Raw genomic sequence first — 17,265 nt, forward strand, 5'->3', positions numbered from 1 at the left:
TGTAAAGTTAATGTTACCAACATAATCTAACTTCTAAACATTTAGTATAGGTTTTTTTAGGCTTATAAATGACATTGGAACATTTTATATAAGACCAGTTTAATAATTCTTAAGCTAGGGGGTCACTGGTCATAAGGACCAGTTTACTAATTCATATGCTAGGGGGTCACTGGTCATAAGGACCAGTTTAAAAAAATCCTTATTTCCAAGGCTGCATGTAGCCGTAACGGCTTTCAATTTTAATTCATTGGTTCAGGTAAGGTTAGATTAGGCTACAGTAGCGCCGCTAGGATTTATTTCCAAGTAGGCACTGCTCGATTTAGAGGCCCCCTCTCCCCAGTATTTTAAATGGAAAATTTACCGACTTTTTTAGGACTTCATTGGCCATTTCCTGAGAGTTCCCTCGATTTCTTATGGCAAAATTAGGTTAAGACATGGTTAAGATAAATTTATATTCGCGACCGAAACGAGCCTAGGTGGCGTAACGGCGCTTCTCCGAGGTTGCGCCCATAGAAATAGAGGCACTATTGTATCTGGCGAAGTTGACCGGAAGTGCCGACCCCCTTTTCGCCAATGTAGGAAGCCATGAGAATGGGCAGATTATGTGGCGCCATCGACGCGCGGTGAAATGAAATACATTATGCCTTTTGGAAAAACAACTGTCATTTGATGGCGTTGCAAATTCTGCCCATCTCCGCTTTCATACATGCGAGGGGGGGGGGGGGTGGGGATGAATTTTCCCGGTCAAAAACAGTGGTGCCTTAACGCGGTAATCTTCCCTCTATTTATTTTCTATCTCTATGGTTGCGCCCATTGAGTTGGGAATATATAAGTAGAGATACAATTACAGCTTCAGAAATCGGGGTTTCGCGGGTCAAATTCTTCACAGAATGTAAACTTTATCATTCGGCGGTGGCGCCTTCTATCTTTTCCATATCGTCTGCTTATATACTTTTTTCTCTAGTCACCGGCAAATATGATACAAATAGAAATGGTGTAAAAAAATCAGTTCAGCATGGAGACCTGGCGATTATTAACGATCTTTGTGACATTTTTAAAGTGGCGAAAATCAATTAATGTTAAGTTCCTACCTTTGTTTTGCCTAGTTTTTTAATTGGCTGTCATTAGATTTCGTCTGTTGTCAGTTTTTTCTATTTTCGTTTTTGTTTTTTAATTTTTCCTCTTCTTTGTTCTAGTGCTAAGTCCTTTTATGTAATTTTGGAGTGTGTGGTGCGAAGACCCCGCTGTCATAGGCACCAAATAAATATCTTTCTTATTTTGAAAAAAAATATACTTTTTTGCACGTGTACACGTGCGCAATTTGTATTTTGGTATTTAAATTACTGGGAAGAAACTCAAAATAATGTTTAATATTTTGATTATAATAAAAAGTAATGTTGAGGTTGTTTGTTGTTTAATTAAATGAACGTTCGTGCCAGGAAGATGCTTTTATTATGAGAACTATACAATTTGGGTATCTTGGGAGAGTGCTTGTTCTCCCGCCAAAACTTGTCTATATCCTCTATATTATAACATGCAGCGCCCTCATGTGGGTATTGCGCGAACGATTACTATAATATCCTAAGATCACTCCCTGTTTTTTTTCAATAAGGTATACATATATGTAATATATAGAAAGGTTTGAACCATAGACTAACCCAAGAGGTATAAACAATGGTAAAAAAAATTAATCGTCCAAGATACGACGAGGTTTCACTGGTCTTGAGGAACGTCGAAGGAACGGTTTTGAGATCGTAGGTGAAGGTTGACTAGGTGAAGGTGAACTCGTACAGGATTGTTGTAAAATGCCTGGTTGTGGCAGGAAATCTAGTCGTTGTTGAATAGTACGAACATTACGTGGTGGCAGTTGCATGTGCCGTCCTGATAGTGACCTCCGGTGCTGTGCAATTGGGTGGATGTTCTGCGGGAATGGTGAATGTGACCGTGGGGATGCTAACATTGGCCTTTGAGCAGGAATAACAGCATGTCGGGGAAGGTGCGGTCCGAAAACTAGGAATGGATTGGCAGGAATATCCGGTGTATAGGAAGTCGATATCAGTTGGTTCTTACTGGTTTCAGTCTTATTGTAACATAAATTATTTGATGTGGAAGAATCAAATCTTATTTGATTAAGATGTTTTCTATAAATTCCGTCTTCGGTCTGTACCTCGTACATAATGGTACCCAAACGTTTTATTATCTTGCCAGGAATCCATTTATTGCCTTTTGCATAATTGCGAATGTAAACATTTGAAGCGGTTGTCAAATGTGTATCTTGCGTAGCTGTATTCTCAGTATGGTTGTATTAAGCCACAGTGGGATTAAACGAATCTAATCTGGTTAAAATTGTCCGGTTGAACATCTTTTCTGCAGGTGATTTGTCTCCATTTATAGGTGTTCTGCGGTAATTGAGTAAAATTAGAGCAATGCGTTGCTGAAGAGTACCATGTGGAAATTTTTCAAACCCTGCATCAATAATGTCAATTGATGAAGATGTACCACCATTGATTTTCTTTAAGGTACTCTTAACCGTCCTTACCGTTCTTTCAGCTTGAACATTTGAAGCCGGATGATAAGGTGCTATTTTTATATGATGAATGCCATTCTCACGAGTAAATTCTTGAAACTGTGCGCTTGTAAAGCATGTAGCGTGGTCAGTCACTAATTTTGGCATGATACCAAATGTTGCAATGTGGGAACGAAGACAATCTATCACTGCCGATGTGGATGTGGATTGAGTAATATCAACCTAGATCCATTTGGAAAATGAATCGACAGTTATCAACAAGTATTTGTTCTCAACTGGTCCAGCAAAGTCCAAATGAACTCTCTGCCACGGTGAATCCTCTTTAGGCCAATTTGAATATTGTCTTGGTGGCATGGGTGCGTTTAGTCTGCAAATATGACATGAGCGTGATACTTCTTCTATTGCGTTATTTTACACCAGGCCACCATATTTTTGATCTGGCCAATTCCTTCATCGACCGTGCCCCCTGATGGGTACTATGTAATTCCCTGAGCACAGTCTTTCTCAATGATTCGGGCACTATCACTTTGTTGGAAATGATCAGAATGTTGTCCATAACTGTTATGTCAATGGAGCGTTTCTGATAAAGTTGTAGCTCATCTGGCAATCGTGAAGAATTTTGTGGCCATCATTCATAGTAAAATGCATTACTTGAGAAAGAATCCTATCTTGCATTGTAGCATCAGCCATCTGTTTAATATTGATAGGGCACTTTGATTCTTGACTTAAAAGCAATACTAACTCTTGTGGTTGAGGAGTGGTAGTATCAGGAGTAGGTAGTGGCAATCTGCTAAGAGCGTCGGCGATAATCATAGCGAGATAATATCAATGACCATCTTTGTAAACAAGCGGCTGCGGTGGCAGGAATAGGTTTATCATGACCAAATATAACGACGAGCGGTTTGTGGTCTGTCACAAGAGTAAATCGTTTTCCCAACAGATAATCCCGAAAACGTGTAACCCCGAAAACAATAGATAGGGCCTCGTTCTCAATCTGCCGGTATTTTTGTTCAGCAGAAGTTAGTGTGCGTGAAGCAAATGAGATTGGTCTCTCAAGTCCATCTACCATATGAGAAATAACGGCGCCCACGCCCACAGGAGACGCGTCGCAAGCCAAGATAACGTCTTTTGCAGGATCGGAATGTATTAAAACATTGGAAGACTGTATAGCATTTTTTGCTTTTTCATAACTGTCTTGATGGTGTTTGGTCCAATGAAACTTGACATCTTTACGAAGGAGTCAGTGGCGCCGATCGCTTTTTTTCCCAATGGGGGCCGAAGCTCACAAATAAACTTGGTATGAGGCTGCTGGCAACACTTTCTTGCTTAAAAGTAAATGGCCTTTAACATAGGCGGTTTTACCAATGGGGGCAGAGCCCCCATCGATTTTTCCCAATGGGGGCTTCGGCCCCGCTGCCCCCATGGGATCGGCGCCACTGGAAGGAGTTGGTTGAAATTAAGGTGCCAGAAGATCGAGTTGAGGCATTAGGAATAAATCGGGAGTAATAATTAATTAATCCCAAAAAGGATCGTACTTGATCAACTGTTGTAGGAGTTGGCGCATCGCTTATAGCTTTCAATTTTGATTCGAGTGGATGTATTCCAGTCTCATCCAACCTATATCCTAAGAAATCTATGGATGTCTTCATAAATTGACACTTTGCTTTATTAAGTTTTACATTGTCTTCTTTCAATTTGGCAAGTAGTTTCTCAAGTTTTTCTAAATGGTCTTGATCCGAAGTACCGCCCATAAGAATGTCATCTTGAAATGGAAGGGCGGTTTTGTGGTCCTTGAGTAGAGTTTCAATATAACGCTGAAAGATAGCTGAGGCGGAAGAAATTCCAAAGGGTAAACGATTGAATTGATATAAACCTTTAGTGGTGTTTATTACCACATGTTTACGTGATTCTTCATCTAATGCTAGCTGGTTACAGTGGCGGCGCTAGGGGGTAGGCCAAGTAGGCCACTGCCTACCTTCAAATTTCAAGGGGGCCCCAAAATCATCCTATAAATTGATCTAGAAAGGGCCTCAAAATGCTCCAAAGATATAAAATTCGCTAAAAGAGGCAATATGCGAATGTCATTAATTCCTGATATAAAATGTATAACGAAAAAGTGATATTTGAGTCTTTCATTGTAAAATTTATTCCAGGAACCAAGTATATTAAAAGGTTTTAATCGTAATTTTTGATTCAAGCATTTCGTTGAAAATGGGGGGGGGGGGGGCATTTATTTGGTTTGCCTACCCTGGTGAAAATTCCTGGCGCCGCCACTGGCTGGTTATAGGCATTACTCATATCCAATCTGGAAAATACTTTACAACCATGGAGTCTAGCAAAAATGTCGTCTACCTTTGGTAGTGGATATTTTTCGGTATCAATGATCTTATTTGTGGTGATTTTGTAGTCACCGCAAATTCGTACTGTGCCATTGCCCTTTAAAATTGGCACTATTGGAGCTGCGTATTCCGCATACGGTTTGGGTGTAATGATTTGCTCATCCTGTAATCGTTGTAGTTCATTTTCGACTTTATCTTTAACATGGTATGCCAGTGTTCTTGGTTTATAAAATCCTGGAACTGTAATATCCGTACGAATATGCAATTTTACTTCAATTCCCTTTATGGGTCCCATTCCTGGATTAAATGGTTCTGGATATTTTTGCAAAATAGTTTCAAGTCTTGATTGTGGAGATTGTATATATGATATTGTTTTATCGCATGTTGATAAAATATTAAAATCTGAGAAAATCCAAGTTCTTCCCAATAGACTAGGTCCAGGGCCATGATATATCAACAAAGGCAAGTGTAAAGTCTGTCCCTTGTAAATAACCTGAACGATAGCTTCGCCCTTGATCAATACCTGGTGTCCAGAAAAAGATGTTAACTTAGTATGATTTTCTCGAAGATGATTTCCAATCTTAAGGTGTTGTTCATGGATGTCAGAGACTAATGTATGAGCTGATCCAGTGTCCAGTTCAAAAACAAAATCTTGATTATTAACTTAATAGTATCCTTCACATGGAAAAGATCATATTCTTCCGTTTTAACTAATTGGGTGTCATTTTCATCAGGTTGAGCTACTATTTGATCAATATGGTTCATATTATAATAACCTTGTCTGGTTCCACGCCCTCTATTGTTGGTTCTCATTCTTGAATTTACAGGGTTGTTAGATTTACGTCTACACGCTCTTGATAAATGTCCTTTCGTGTTGCAATGATAGCATCTATCGTCTTTATAGAAGCATTCCCATTCAGGGTGTTGATATGAATTGCAACGAATGCATGCTCTGAGCTGATTATTAGAAGCAATTGTGCCATGACTTTGTCTATTCGGAGTTTGTCAATTATAATTGGAACGCTGTTGACATCGTAATGTTTGATTATGTTGATAACGATTAGGTTGGCTATTTCCTCGTTGATGAGATCTAGATGGTCTTTGAGATGAATAATGATTTTGCTGTGTTGAAGGCTGTTTATGTTGTATGTTCTTGCGCCCAGAGTTCGATATTTTATTCACGTTCAATTCATGATGTTTATTTGTGGTGTTATTCATTCCACGAGTTTCTCTATCGACAGTTTCCACTGATAAGGCAATATCTAAAGCTTTTTGGAAGTCTAATTGTCGTTCTGCTAATAACTCCCTCTTAATAATGCCATTGTTAACACCATTGAGTTAACACCTCCCAATAAGCGATCCCGTAACATTGTATCGAGAGTGGCACCGAAATTGCAGAATTCAGCCATTTTTCTCAAGGCTGCTACATAGGAAGATATACTCTCACCTTGTTCTCTATTACGCCTGTAAAATTTTTCCCTCTCAACGACTTTATGAGGTGCAGGCTCAAAATGTGTGTTTAGTGCGTCTATGTTTTATTGGATGGCTTTCCTGGTGCAACCAAACTTCTCAACAAGGTATAAGTTTCATTTCCCAGAACTGTAACCAATGTAGCCCTCTTCTTTGCTTTAACAGCAGCAATGGCAGCAAGATTCGCCGCAATGACATAACAACATCCTGTGATGTAGTGACAGCTGGTTCTACAATATCTGTAGCCAAAAAAAATTTCTGCAATCGTTCAGAGTAGATGACCCACTTGTCCTGTGCCTGGAAAGTTGCCATAAAAAGTAGCCATCTTTTGAGTGTCTTATTCGAAATTTTTCCTTGTGAGATTAGATTAAGGGCTCTGTTCCTTGTTATACATGATGAATGTTACTGTATCTTGTTAGATTTTTGTGCCATGGTCTTTGTTGTCCCTTGATCCTTGATAAATATTATTGTTCCTTAACTTCCTTTGTTATACAAATCTTAGGCAAAAAAATGGTGGCTGGCGGTATATAAGCCTTGGCATGAACCTTGAATTCCAAAAACGCGTTATTTACTTGATAAACCTCGATATCATGATGTTTTTAGTTAAAAGAGAAGAATACAAATCGTTTTATTAGTGATCTCCGTCGCCATATGTTGAGGCTGTTTGTTGTTTAATTAAATGAACGTTCTTGCCAGGAAGATGCTTTTATTATGAGATCTATACAATTTGGGTATCTTGGGAGAAGTGCTTGTTCTCCCGCCAAAACTTGTCTATATCCTCTATATTATAACATGCAGCGCCCTCATGTGGGTATTGCGCGAACGATTACTATAATATCCTAACAAGTAAATATTGTATAATTCTAACATAACTCCAAACTGTTAGAAGGAAATCAACTTTTGACCTTTGAACAATATCAATTTAGTATTTTACTAATGCATTCCCTTTTCACCTTCTCATTAATATGCTTCGCTATTTTACTTAGTCTTAAGTCGTTGTAAAAGTTAATTACTTTAGGGACGGGGAAATTTAAATGATATAGTCATGGTTGAGGCACCTTCGAACCAGCAACTCAATTTTTAAGGTAAGGCGTGTATTTATTTTTTAATTGTATTTGTGGATTCCTTTGCCCCGTGCCTTACAATTTTTCAAAATCTACTTTGCATTTTTTGTTGCAATTTTCATATATCAACGTTATTTTTCTTTCAGTTTGATTTCATTTATGAATGTATTATTATGTTGTATCTTTTTGCTGTTTGTACATAAGACGGGAACGTCTTAACATTAAATAAATAAAATTTCAAAGTTGGCACTGCATTTTACCTGAGAATACTCTTATTTTCGCGTTTTCACGTTAAGCAGACTGATCAAAATGAACCCAGCAAATCGCATTTTCATGTTGTGGATCAGGTGTCGCATCAAGTTGGCTTACAGCCTCAAGCTATTTCTTTACTAAAGTCGGTCTTTTAATTGGGAATCTAAATATTAAATCATTGCTTCAGATAAATCCCTCCTATTCCTTATTTCTTATTATACACTTTATGGTGTTTATTGAAGGAAAAGTCCAGGTTGGGTAAAACTTTTGTCTATTTGAAAGATCATGTTTAAATATACTCCAAAATATCAGTCGTAAAATTGTATCTTTTTTTAATAAAGAGAAATTAATTTTTAAACGAGCGAAATTTACCCGCCAAGCGAGCTGCCATTTTCTCTCGCCTTCCCTCCGCAGACCGCACGCGGAGCAAGCGCGTGCAGGGAACAGAGCGCTGTTATAGCGCGAACAGCGCGTGATTAAAGTCCTAAAACGTCACCGCGAAACAAAATGGCAGATCGCTTGGTGGGTAAGTTTGGCTCGTTTAAAAATTAATTTCTCGTCATTAAAAAAAGATACAATTTTACGACTGATATTTTTGAGTTTATTTAAACATGGTCTTTCAAATAGACCCAAGTTTTACCCAACCTGGACTTTTCCTTTAAACAATTACAATAGCTTATTAAACAATTACAATCGCCTATTAAAAATAATCTTTTTACATTAATTTACTTTGTCTAATAAATCACTGTAACTTCGAGACGCGTTTAGTTAGCTAAGCCTAATTCTCTGTTTAAAATTTTGCGTCAATTTCGCGCGAAACAATGTCGTCTGAAAATAAAATCCACGTAACTAAATACGCAAATCAGAATGATATACGTGGATTTTGCTTTCAGGTTTTAATGATTCCCACCGCTAGAGATAGATGGCAACATCATCGAGTGATAACGTTTCAAATTTTAAGCTAAATTTTTGTCCCGGGGCTACTAGGAATGGTTGCCAGGTTGAGCCTATGATCTAGCGTCTGCTATTAGGCGCTTAAATAAAACATATTCCCAGAAATTGCCAAGAAGTAATATTTCCGACAACCAGGACTCATAAGTTATTATTTATATAGTGCTTGTTGAAATCATCGAATTGGGAATAATACTGCTAGAATTACAATTACGATTTCGGCTGCCATGGTTACGCGGGACCTGTTCTGATAAGACTACGAAATTCATCTTTATAATTAGGTGGTAGCGCCATCTATATTTTGTAAAGTTATATGGCTAAAAATAAATAATCATTAGCTAACTCACCGTAACTGAGTTAAAAAGGATCGTGTTGACAGAATAAAATTATTTTTAAACAACTTCAAAGGTTTGTTTGTTACGAGTAATCATACATTTCAATTTCACATCAGATTCGCGAAAAAATTCAATTGCAATATATTTGCTACCACTAGAGACAGATGCCGCCACGGTAGAACGATAAAGTTGATAAAGTCTCCTTATTGAATGATATTGGTCCCGCGCTAGCCAGATTTAGTTGTACCTCTATTTATTCCCGACTCCTAAAAAGAGCTGAGTAGGAAGACGAAAACCAGGAGTTTTCAAAACCGCGGGAATCACGTTCCCGGAAGTTGGGTTAGATTAGTTCATGCCGCCGCTACTATTGTTTACATAGTGCTTGTGAAAATAATGGAAACTGTTCATCTGTAAACAGAACGTCGTGTTTTTGCCAAGCCTTAATATGTCAAAAAAAGCTACCTTGTTAAAATGGAAAGCTTGTTGCTGCCGTAAAGATGAAAAATTTCCATTATTTTAACAAACACTATATAAACAGTGACTTGCAGGTCCTGGCTCTCGGAAATATTACTGCTTGGCAACTTCCTGGGAAGATGATTTATTGAAGCGTCTATTAAAAAGTCATAAGCAAGTTTTTTCTTAAATAGTCTTATCAAAATATAATCAAACGATGCAAAAATTATATTAAAATGCAAGTATCATTAATACCTCGGACTGGTTTTTCAATCGCCGTTTCTGTTTGTTTGTTTGTCTGCATTACCGGGTCAAAGTGTAATTAAAACCGCGTTGCAGTTTTTAAAATTCATGTTGCGATTTGTGTGGGTGTTGTGTATGTACGGGGTTTCTACTCTCCAATTTCCATATATTGACTTTTGGGACGGACCTAGCGCTAAGGATTACATTAAACCATGAATGTATTCATTTCAACCATGAATATCGAACTATTGGTGCAGACGTTGTTGTCAAAAAAAAGGGTTCCGCTTTGATGCTCTGTAAAAAGCGATTTAACTCTAGATTATAATATAAGGGTCATTAACAAAAAATAAAACCAATGTTACCACTTTGGCAGGTCCGTTTAAGGAGGTGAAAATGGGGGACGAAATTTCACTTTTCGGAAAATGGTTTTTAATTTATTTTAAAGCAACTAATTAACTAAAAAATTTGCTCTCAATGGCATTTGCTTACTAAAAGTGTGGCACATTTATGTTAATTTTTGGAAATCGCTCAGTGGTGTCGTTTATGAGGGGCGCATCATAACTCTCACCCCCCCCCCCCTTTTCTTAAATCTCATTCATGGCCGGTGGTAACAATTATATATATTTTTAAAAATTAAATGCTCGTACTATTTACTTAAAATAGTCTTCGGGGCTTTCAAAAACATTTGGAATTACCATTTTTTCCCACTAATAACGTTTCTAGAACTTTTTTAAGGTACCCCCTCAAATCATAAATCTCGCCACTCATGAGAAATAATTTATTTTGTTTTAGGTTTTTTATTACTATTGATTTATATTATTGCAGTATCAAATAAATATAGTTAATTAGCAATACTACTCGAGATGTATAAATTAATAAAAAATAATTAACATCACAAAAAGTACTTTTTAATTTTTATCAGGTACGTAACGCGATTGACTATTTACATATATTGTGATCATTTTCGGAAAAAAGACACTTTTAAAAAAAAGGAAATTTGTTTAAGTCGAAAACGTCAAGAAAATATCTATTCTTCTTCGTCGTCAGATATCTCAAAATTCAATATTGGAACATTTTGGCAATTATCAGCACAAATACAGGCGTATGTGCAATGCAGGTCATTTTTCGACAAGAACAGTTACCTTTACAGCCACTTTTACACCCGCATTTTATAAGCTCTAAGATAGCTTCGGGTGCCGGTAACTCGAATCTTGTAACCACCCTGTAGCTTCCCGGGTTGTTATCATTTAGTTTCCATTCTGAGCTTTCTGGAAGTGGTAAGCGCTGTTGATTTTCTCGCGATACTTTCCAAACGCAGTACAGGTAATGCGCTTCTAATATATGGTGTTTCATTGCGCCCCTGGTAGGGGGATGGTTTTCACCGTGAAAACTACGCGAAGAATAAAGCTGCCAACGTAGCATTTCGTGGGTCTCGGCCTGCTTCTTCGGGCTGTTCAGTGAGCATACATATTTCAAAAGATTGTCCGCGATTGCTTGGTTCGGTAGCGTTGCCGGCTCTCCCAAAGAAGAAAAGGCATTCTAGATGGAATCATTGCTGTTCAGAAATACTTTGGAATATCCAAAAAAATTTCCCGTTATATCCGATCCTGTAAATGCACGGTAACCAAGTATTGCCCGTGCCTGATCTTCTCCTAGGGCGCTGTACGTGGAAGCGACATTTAGTTTGGTGTCACCCTTTTTTAAGAAAAATGTGGTCTTATATAGGTAATAACGGGAAAAAATATATAAGTAGAAGCGAAACATCGGTGTCCGGAAATTCGACAAAGAAATTGGCTGTTTTCTTAACATTGAAAGCGTCAGTGGCGTACCTGGGGGGCGGGAGGGGCGGCATTTTTCACCCAAGAAACAAATTCGTATTTATAGTAATGGTTAACGTTTAGTCTTTTCTCGTAGTGAGCAGGCCCGGATTTAAGGGTAGGCATCCTAGGCACATACCTAGGGGCCCCCACAAAAATTAAAAAAAAAACAATTCCAAAGGATTGAAAAAATCCAAAAATTTGTTGAGACTTAGCTACGGCCCTGGGGAGTTCCAGAGGGCCCCTCTTTAGTTCATTTTATGACCTTGTTTTTATTTTATTCTATCACGGCACAAGGTTTTCAGTCCTTAGGAAAAGATTTATCGATAAATCGGGGATAATTATAAATGATGAAAGTATTAGAATTTTACAAGTTTTTAAATACGAATTTTACTTTCCTGAGTCCGGCGGCTACTATCGTAGTAATAACCGTAGATAAATGTGCAACGCTAATTTCTAGATGACGAATAAACGTGTCTATTGGTTTCCCTAGCGTTAGCAAAGTAGAAGGAATCTCGTGAAAAACAACCTTAACGTTAAGTAACCGGGTTCAAGAATGTCTAGGGGTATGATATAGGTAAATATATAACGAGAGTACGGGTGTCCAAACGGTTTTATATATTATAAACCAAAATAATAATAACAATACAAATAACAATAAAATACTTAAACACTTAATAATAATAACAATAAGCATGCAAAAACACGAAATACGCGGGGGGGGGGGGGGGATACGCGGGCTCTCTCTCTTTATAACAATAGTTTGAAGCCTGTGGCTTTCGCTCACCGATTGATGAACCGGTCTGGAGTCTTCTGGCTGGTGGTCCGATTTTCCAAAGACTGGCTCTTCGGCGTGGCTAGCGAGCTCCTTTTCTTGGACTTCGTCCTCGATCGATATGTCGCTCGTTTTGGGTCTCCTTAACCCTTTGGCTCTGTCCGCTCTTTAACTCGGTCCACTCTCTGACTCGATCCGACCTCTGGCTCTGTCCGACCTCCGGCTCTGTCCGATCTCGGGCTCTGTCCGACCTCTGGCTCGATCCGAACTCGGGCTCTGTCCGACCTCTGGCTCGATCCGAACTCGGGCTCGGTCCGAACTCTGGCTCGGTCCGAACTCTGGCTCGGTCCGACCTCCGGCTCTGTCCGACCTCCGGCTCTGTCCGACCTCCGGCTCTGTCCGACCTCCGGCTCTGTCCGATCTCGGGCTCTGTCCGACCTCTGGCTCGATCCGACCTCTGGCTCGATCCGACCTCTGGCTCTGTCCGAACTCTGGCTCTGTCCGAACTCTGGCTCTGTCCGATCTCTGGCTCTGTCCGATCTCTGGCTCTGTCCGATCTCTGGCTCTGTCCGATCTCTGGCTCTTCCATCACTCAGGACCCTGAGGACTTACTCAGGACTCTGAGGACTCACTCCCTCTCTCTGTCTGACATAAAATCTCTCTAACTCCTTAGTTTTGTTCAGCACCATTTAAGTAGGCGTGGTTTAATTACGGAAACTGACATTTGAGACATTGGAGAGGTTAAAAGGTTAAGGGTAGCTTGGAGTAGGCGGCTTGGCTTGAAGATTATTGGCTGTAGAAGGTTTGCGTATAACAGTAGAAAGATGAAATCATCTGGTGTCTTTCCCAGGAAGAAGGTCGCACGACGGTACCACATGTCGCCACGTGGCTTTCGGGAAGGGTACACGTGGTTGTAGTTTTTATTTTTAAAGGTGGCCTTTTGAAATAACGCTTCTTTCAATAGTTTACTATTGACGTCCGAACGCCGTACAATAGAGAGCGCGCATCTTTAAGCCATTTACGATACGACGCCGAGTAATCAACAATAGAGAGAGAGAGAGGGGTTATAGCGCACAATGGATGAGTCAAGATGTGCGCGCTTTCCCAGCACCGAACGCTGGTTAGGGGAGAGCCACATGTAGAGAGGATACGATATTTTACACGGACAACAATAATACATTTTACAAGAAAATTACTAATGATACCCTTTTACGACTTGGACACCCATAAGAAATTGAAAAATATAAAAGGGACTTAAAAACTTAATGTCATAATTTTTAAATAACACTAAACTAAATAGGAAATATTTTAAAAGCAATAATATTTAAATAACACTAATCTTTAAATAACACTTTTAAAAATGAGCGTTACAAATGTCCGTCGAAGTTTTCAGTTTTTAGATTAACGGAAACGGATTATACGGATAGTTGAAATATATCTGTGCTGTGTAGTGTAGATTACTCATTTGACATTGACACCGACTTTTAAGTTTGTAAGTTCTTTTTTTTCTGTATTTGTTTTTACTTCATTAATTTTACATGACATTGATAATACATATAGTAAATTGTTAACCAATTTTATTAATCTTGAATTAACCATTGGTTTAAAATCGAAAATCTAACAATATTATCAATATATAATCTAAACTTCTAAAGTGAAACCAAAACTTTATCGTTTCCTTCAAACGTTCCATATTGTTATGATGTAGTAGTGTGCACGACCACACAAGACGACATAAAATTTTTTAGGTAATACTAATATACCGTTATATCAAGAATGTATTTATTTATACTCAGGGAGAATGAATATGTCGAGACTATCGACGGACACGTTGAGGCCCTAACCCCGTCACGCTAAGGGGGGCGGGGGGAAGGAAAAAAGGAGGCGGTCTAATTTTTTGCGTCCTCGCAGCAGCGTTAATCGCGTCGAAAAACGTAATTTTTAAGAACCAATGAGATTGCACTATTATTTGATTTTATTAAAGCAGAGGAGCATACCGTTGGCCCCAACGGGTGGGATTGGAGAAACGCTAAAAATAATCTCGACATATTCATTCTCCCTGAGTATAAATAAATACATTCTTGGTTATATATAATCCGTTTTAATTCTTACTAAATACTAATTATACCGTATAGTTATACGTAGACACGTATAACACGTGTCTACGTACGCTATGATGGGGAAATATAATTTTAAAACCTTTATAGCACGAAAATCGAAAAGAGTGCAATTTTGTTCGGCTTAAATACGTCTATCACATCTTAACGAATTACGAGTTCTACTCTACTTCACTTTAACTTACATTGTTAGACTGCCTTGACGTACAATAATTATTGTACAAAACAATAATCTTAGGTTAAAATTTTGGTCGTACCATAATGTTAGGCTTGCACAATATTGTACGCTTATTTACAGTAATATAATATTATATTATATATACTTTACATTGCGTTTTGGCTCTTTTGGAAATTGGGAGGGGCGGCAAATTCGTGACCCGCCCCGGGCGTCAAAGGGTCTAGGTACGCCACTGGAAAGCGTGTAATACTAGGAGAGTGTCGGCTTCTTCGTGCGAGTGTTCTTCGATATGTGGGTCGACAGGGACATTGGCCTTGGTAACAGAGCCATACGTAACCAAAAATCATTTTTAATTTATTCGACGGACTGCGACTGTGTGCTAATATGTATTCTCCCAAGTATCTTGTTAGCTCTGCTTTCGTTTTAATTGAAGACAACAACTCTTGAGAGGAACGTGAGCGTTATTAGTCCTGCCGTTGATGTGAAAATAGGTCGAGCTATTATTTGCGCGTTTATTTCTTGTTTGTGTTTTGAGGGACCCATCCTTGTAGGTATCAAAAACCAAGAAATGGCCATCTTCTGAATTGTGAGAGTAAATAAGTTTCCTAAATCTTCGCAAGTTTTAATTTGTTCATTTTTTTCATTGACTGCACTACTGCCATACATCAAGGGGTCGGAGTGTGCAATAACTGGTGACTTTACCGGGGAGTCGGGGTCCGGCTCTTGTAACCCGTAAGGGCGGTGGCGCACTGGGAGATGTTAACTCCGTCCAAATGGTCCTATCTCCACCTCCGACTTCGTTCAGGTGTGGGCTGGATACTGGGCTTCGGCCCAGGCTAATGGAGAGGTCCAGGCAAACTGGCCGCCTCGGCGGATTGGGAAGCCTGCTGTGGGGCGGCGGGCCTCCATATGTGGGCACTTTGGCCCTGTTTCCCGGCCTTTTGGAGTCCACCGGGATCTCCGGTGCCAGCTGTGCTGGGTTACTTGGGCTGCTGTGTGCTTGTCGTTCCCCTTTAGGAGCTCTTTCCAAAGGGTTTGGCTCTCTACCTTCCTAGGTTGGGTGTCGGCCGGAGTTGCCAGAGCATCCGCTCTCATTCCCACTGCTGTGTGCGAAGTGGCGAGCTGGTCGAACCATTTCTGCACCTTCTGCTGGGTTGAGCGGCTTGCGTCGAGGGTGCGACCATCAGTAGTAGGGTTCTACTACCCATGCTGGTTTTGTCACCTGTCGGGCTTGTAGACGCCGGCGTAGGGCATTCTGATGATCGACCTCCAGTGGTGTGGTTTAAATCTTACCGGTACACTGGGCTCTAAATCTGACCCATGCCATACCATCAATAAGCAGTACGTTAAGCGACCCTATCTCGGAATCGTTCATCTCAGAGTTTCCGTATGGCTTCCTTTTTGCAAGTGAATTAATTTCCTCCGCAGTGGCAACGTTTAGGGTTAATAAGTCATTTTCAAGCTTAGAAATGGTTATAGTTTATCAATCTGAGGCACAATTTTGGCTTTGTCAGTTGGTAAGATTAACAATCCATTTCCGGAGAAAAGCCCTCTTGAATAATCTTTTGAAATATGTATGCTCACTGCACAGCCCGAAGAAGCAGGCTGAGACCCACGAAATGCAGCTTTATTCTTCGCGTAGTTTGCACGGTGAAAACCTTCCCCCTACCAGGGGCGCAATGAAACCCCACATATTAGAAGCGCATTACCTGTGCTGCGCTTGGAAAGGTTCGCGAGAAAATCACCCGCGCTTACCACTTCCAGAAAGCTCAGAATTTATTTATTATTATTATTAAGAAAAAATACAAGTTACGAAGCTAGAATAGCTTCTATATAACCCACAAGTGGAAAAGCAAGGAAAAAAAAATTAAACGGTAGAATGGAGAAACTCCCGAGTGTGGCTGCGGAAAGTCCAACGAGATTGAGCAGAAAGTACATCTGCGGGGAGGGAGTTCCAAGTTTGGATAGCACGGAAAGCAAGGTGCCATTGACGTTGTTTGGTCCGGGCCCATGGTTTGAATATTTTTGCTGCATGACCCCTGGTCTTGCGAAGAGTGTCTAATTTGAAGAAAGCGGACAACTGGAGAGCAGACTGACCCGACCACATGCTCCAGATACACACCAGGTCATTAATCGCGTGTCTGATAAGTGGGGAGTCCAGTTTGAGGGCCTCATTCCGCGCAACCGGAGGAAGGCACTCGAGGCCCTTAGTGAGTTTAGTAAAACGGTTGTGGGCTTTTGTAAGGTTGTCCCGGTCACCTTGAAGGGGCGGGCTCCACACTTCGGATCCAAAGTTGATATAGGGCAAGATAAGGGAGTTGTACAGGGTACGTATCAGCCGTGGGGAGCGAAAATAAAAAGAGCGACGTGTCAAGCCGGTGATAGAATTAATCTTTTTAACAGCTTTTGTGCAGTGGTGACTGAAGTTGAGGGAGGAGTCCACCCAAACTCCGAGATCGCGCACCGGAGAATCACTGGTCGAGATAGTAAAACCACCCAAAAAGTACGAAGCACAGGGATTAGTACGCCCAACGTGGTTCACTCCACATTTAGAGACATTAAATTCCATTTTGTGAGCGTTAGCCCAGGCCGCCACAGCCTGGAGGTCTTGATTGAGGCGCTGTTGATCTAATGAGGTGGAAACCTGGTTTGCTAATTTTGAGTCGTCGGCAAATAAGTAGAGTCGAGAGTGCTGGACCACCTGTGGCATGGAATTGATGAAAACGGTGAAAAGGATCGGACCA

Source organism: Leiobunum rupestre, chromosome 9 (assembly GCF_980474605.1).
Source record: "Leiobunum rupestre chromosome 9, qqLeiRupe1.1.hap1, whole genome shotgun sequence".
Lineage (NCBI taxonomy): Eukaryota > Metazoa > Arthropoda > Arachnida > Opiliones > Sclerosomatidae > Leiobunum > Leiobunum rupestre.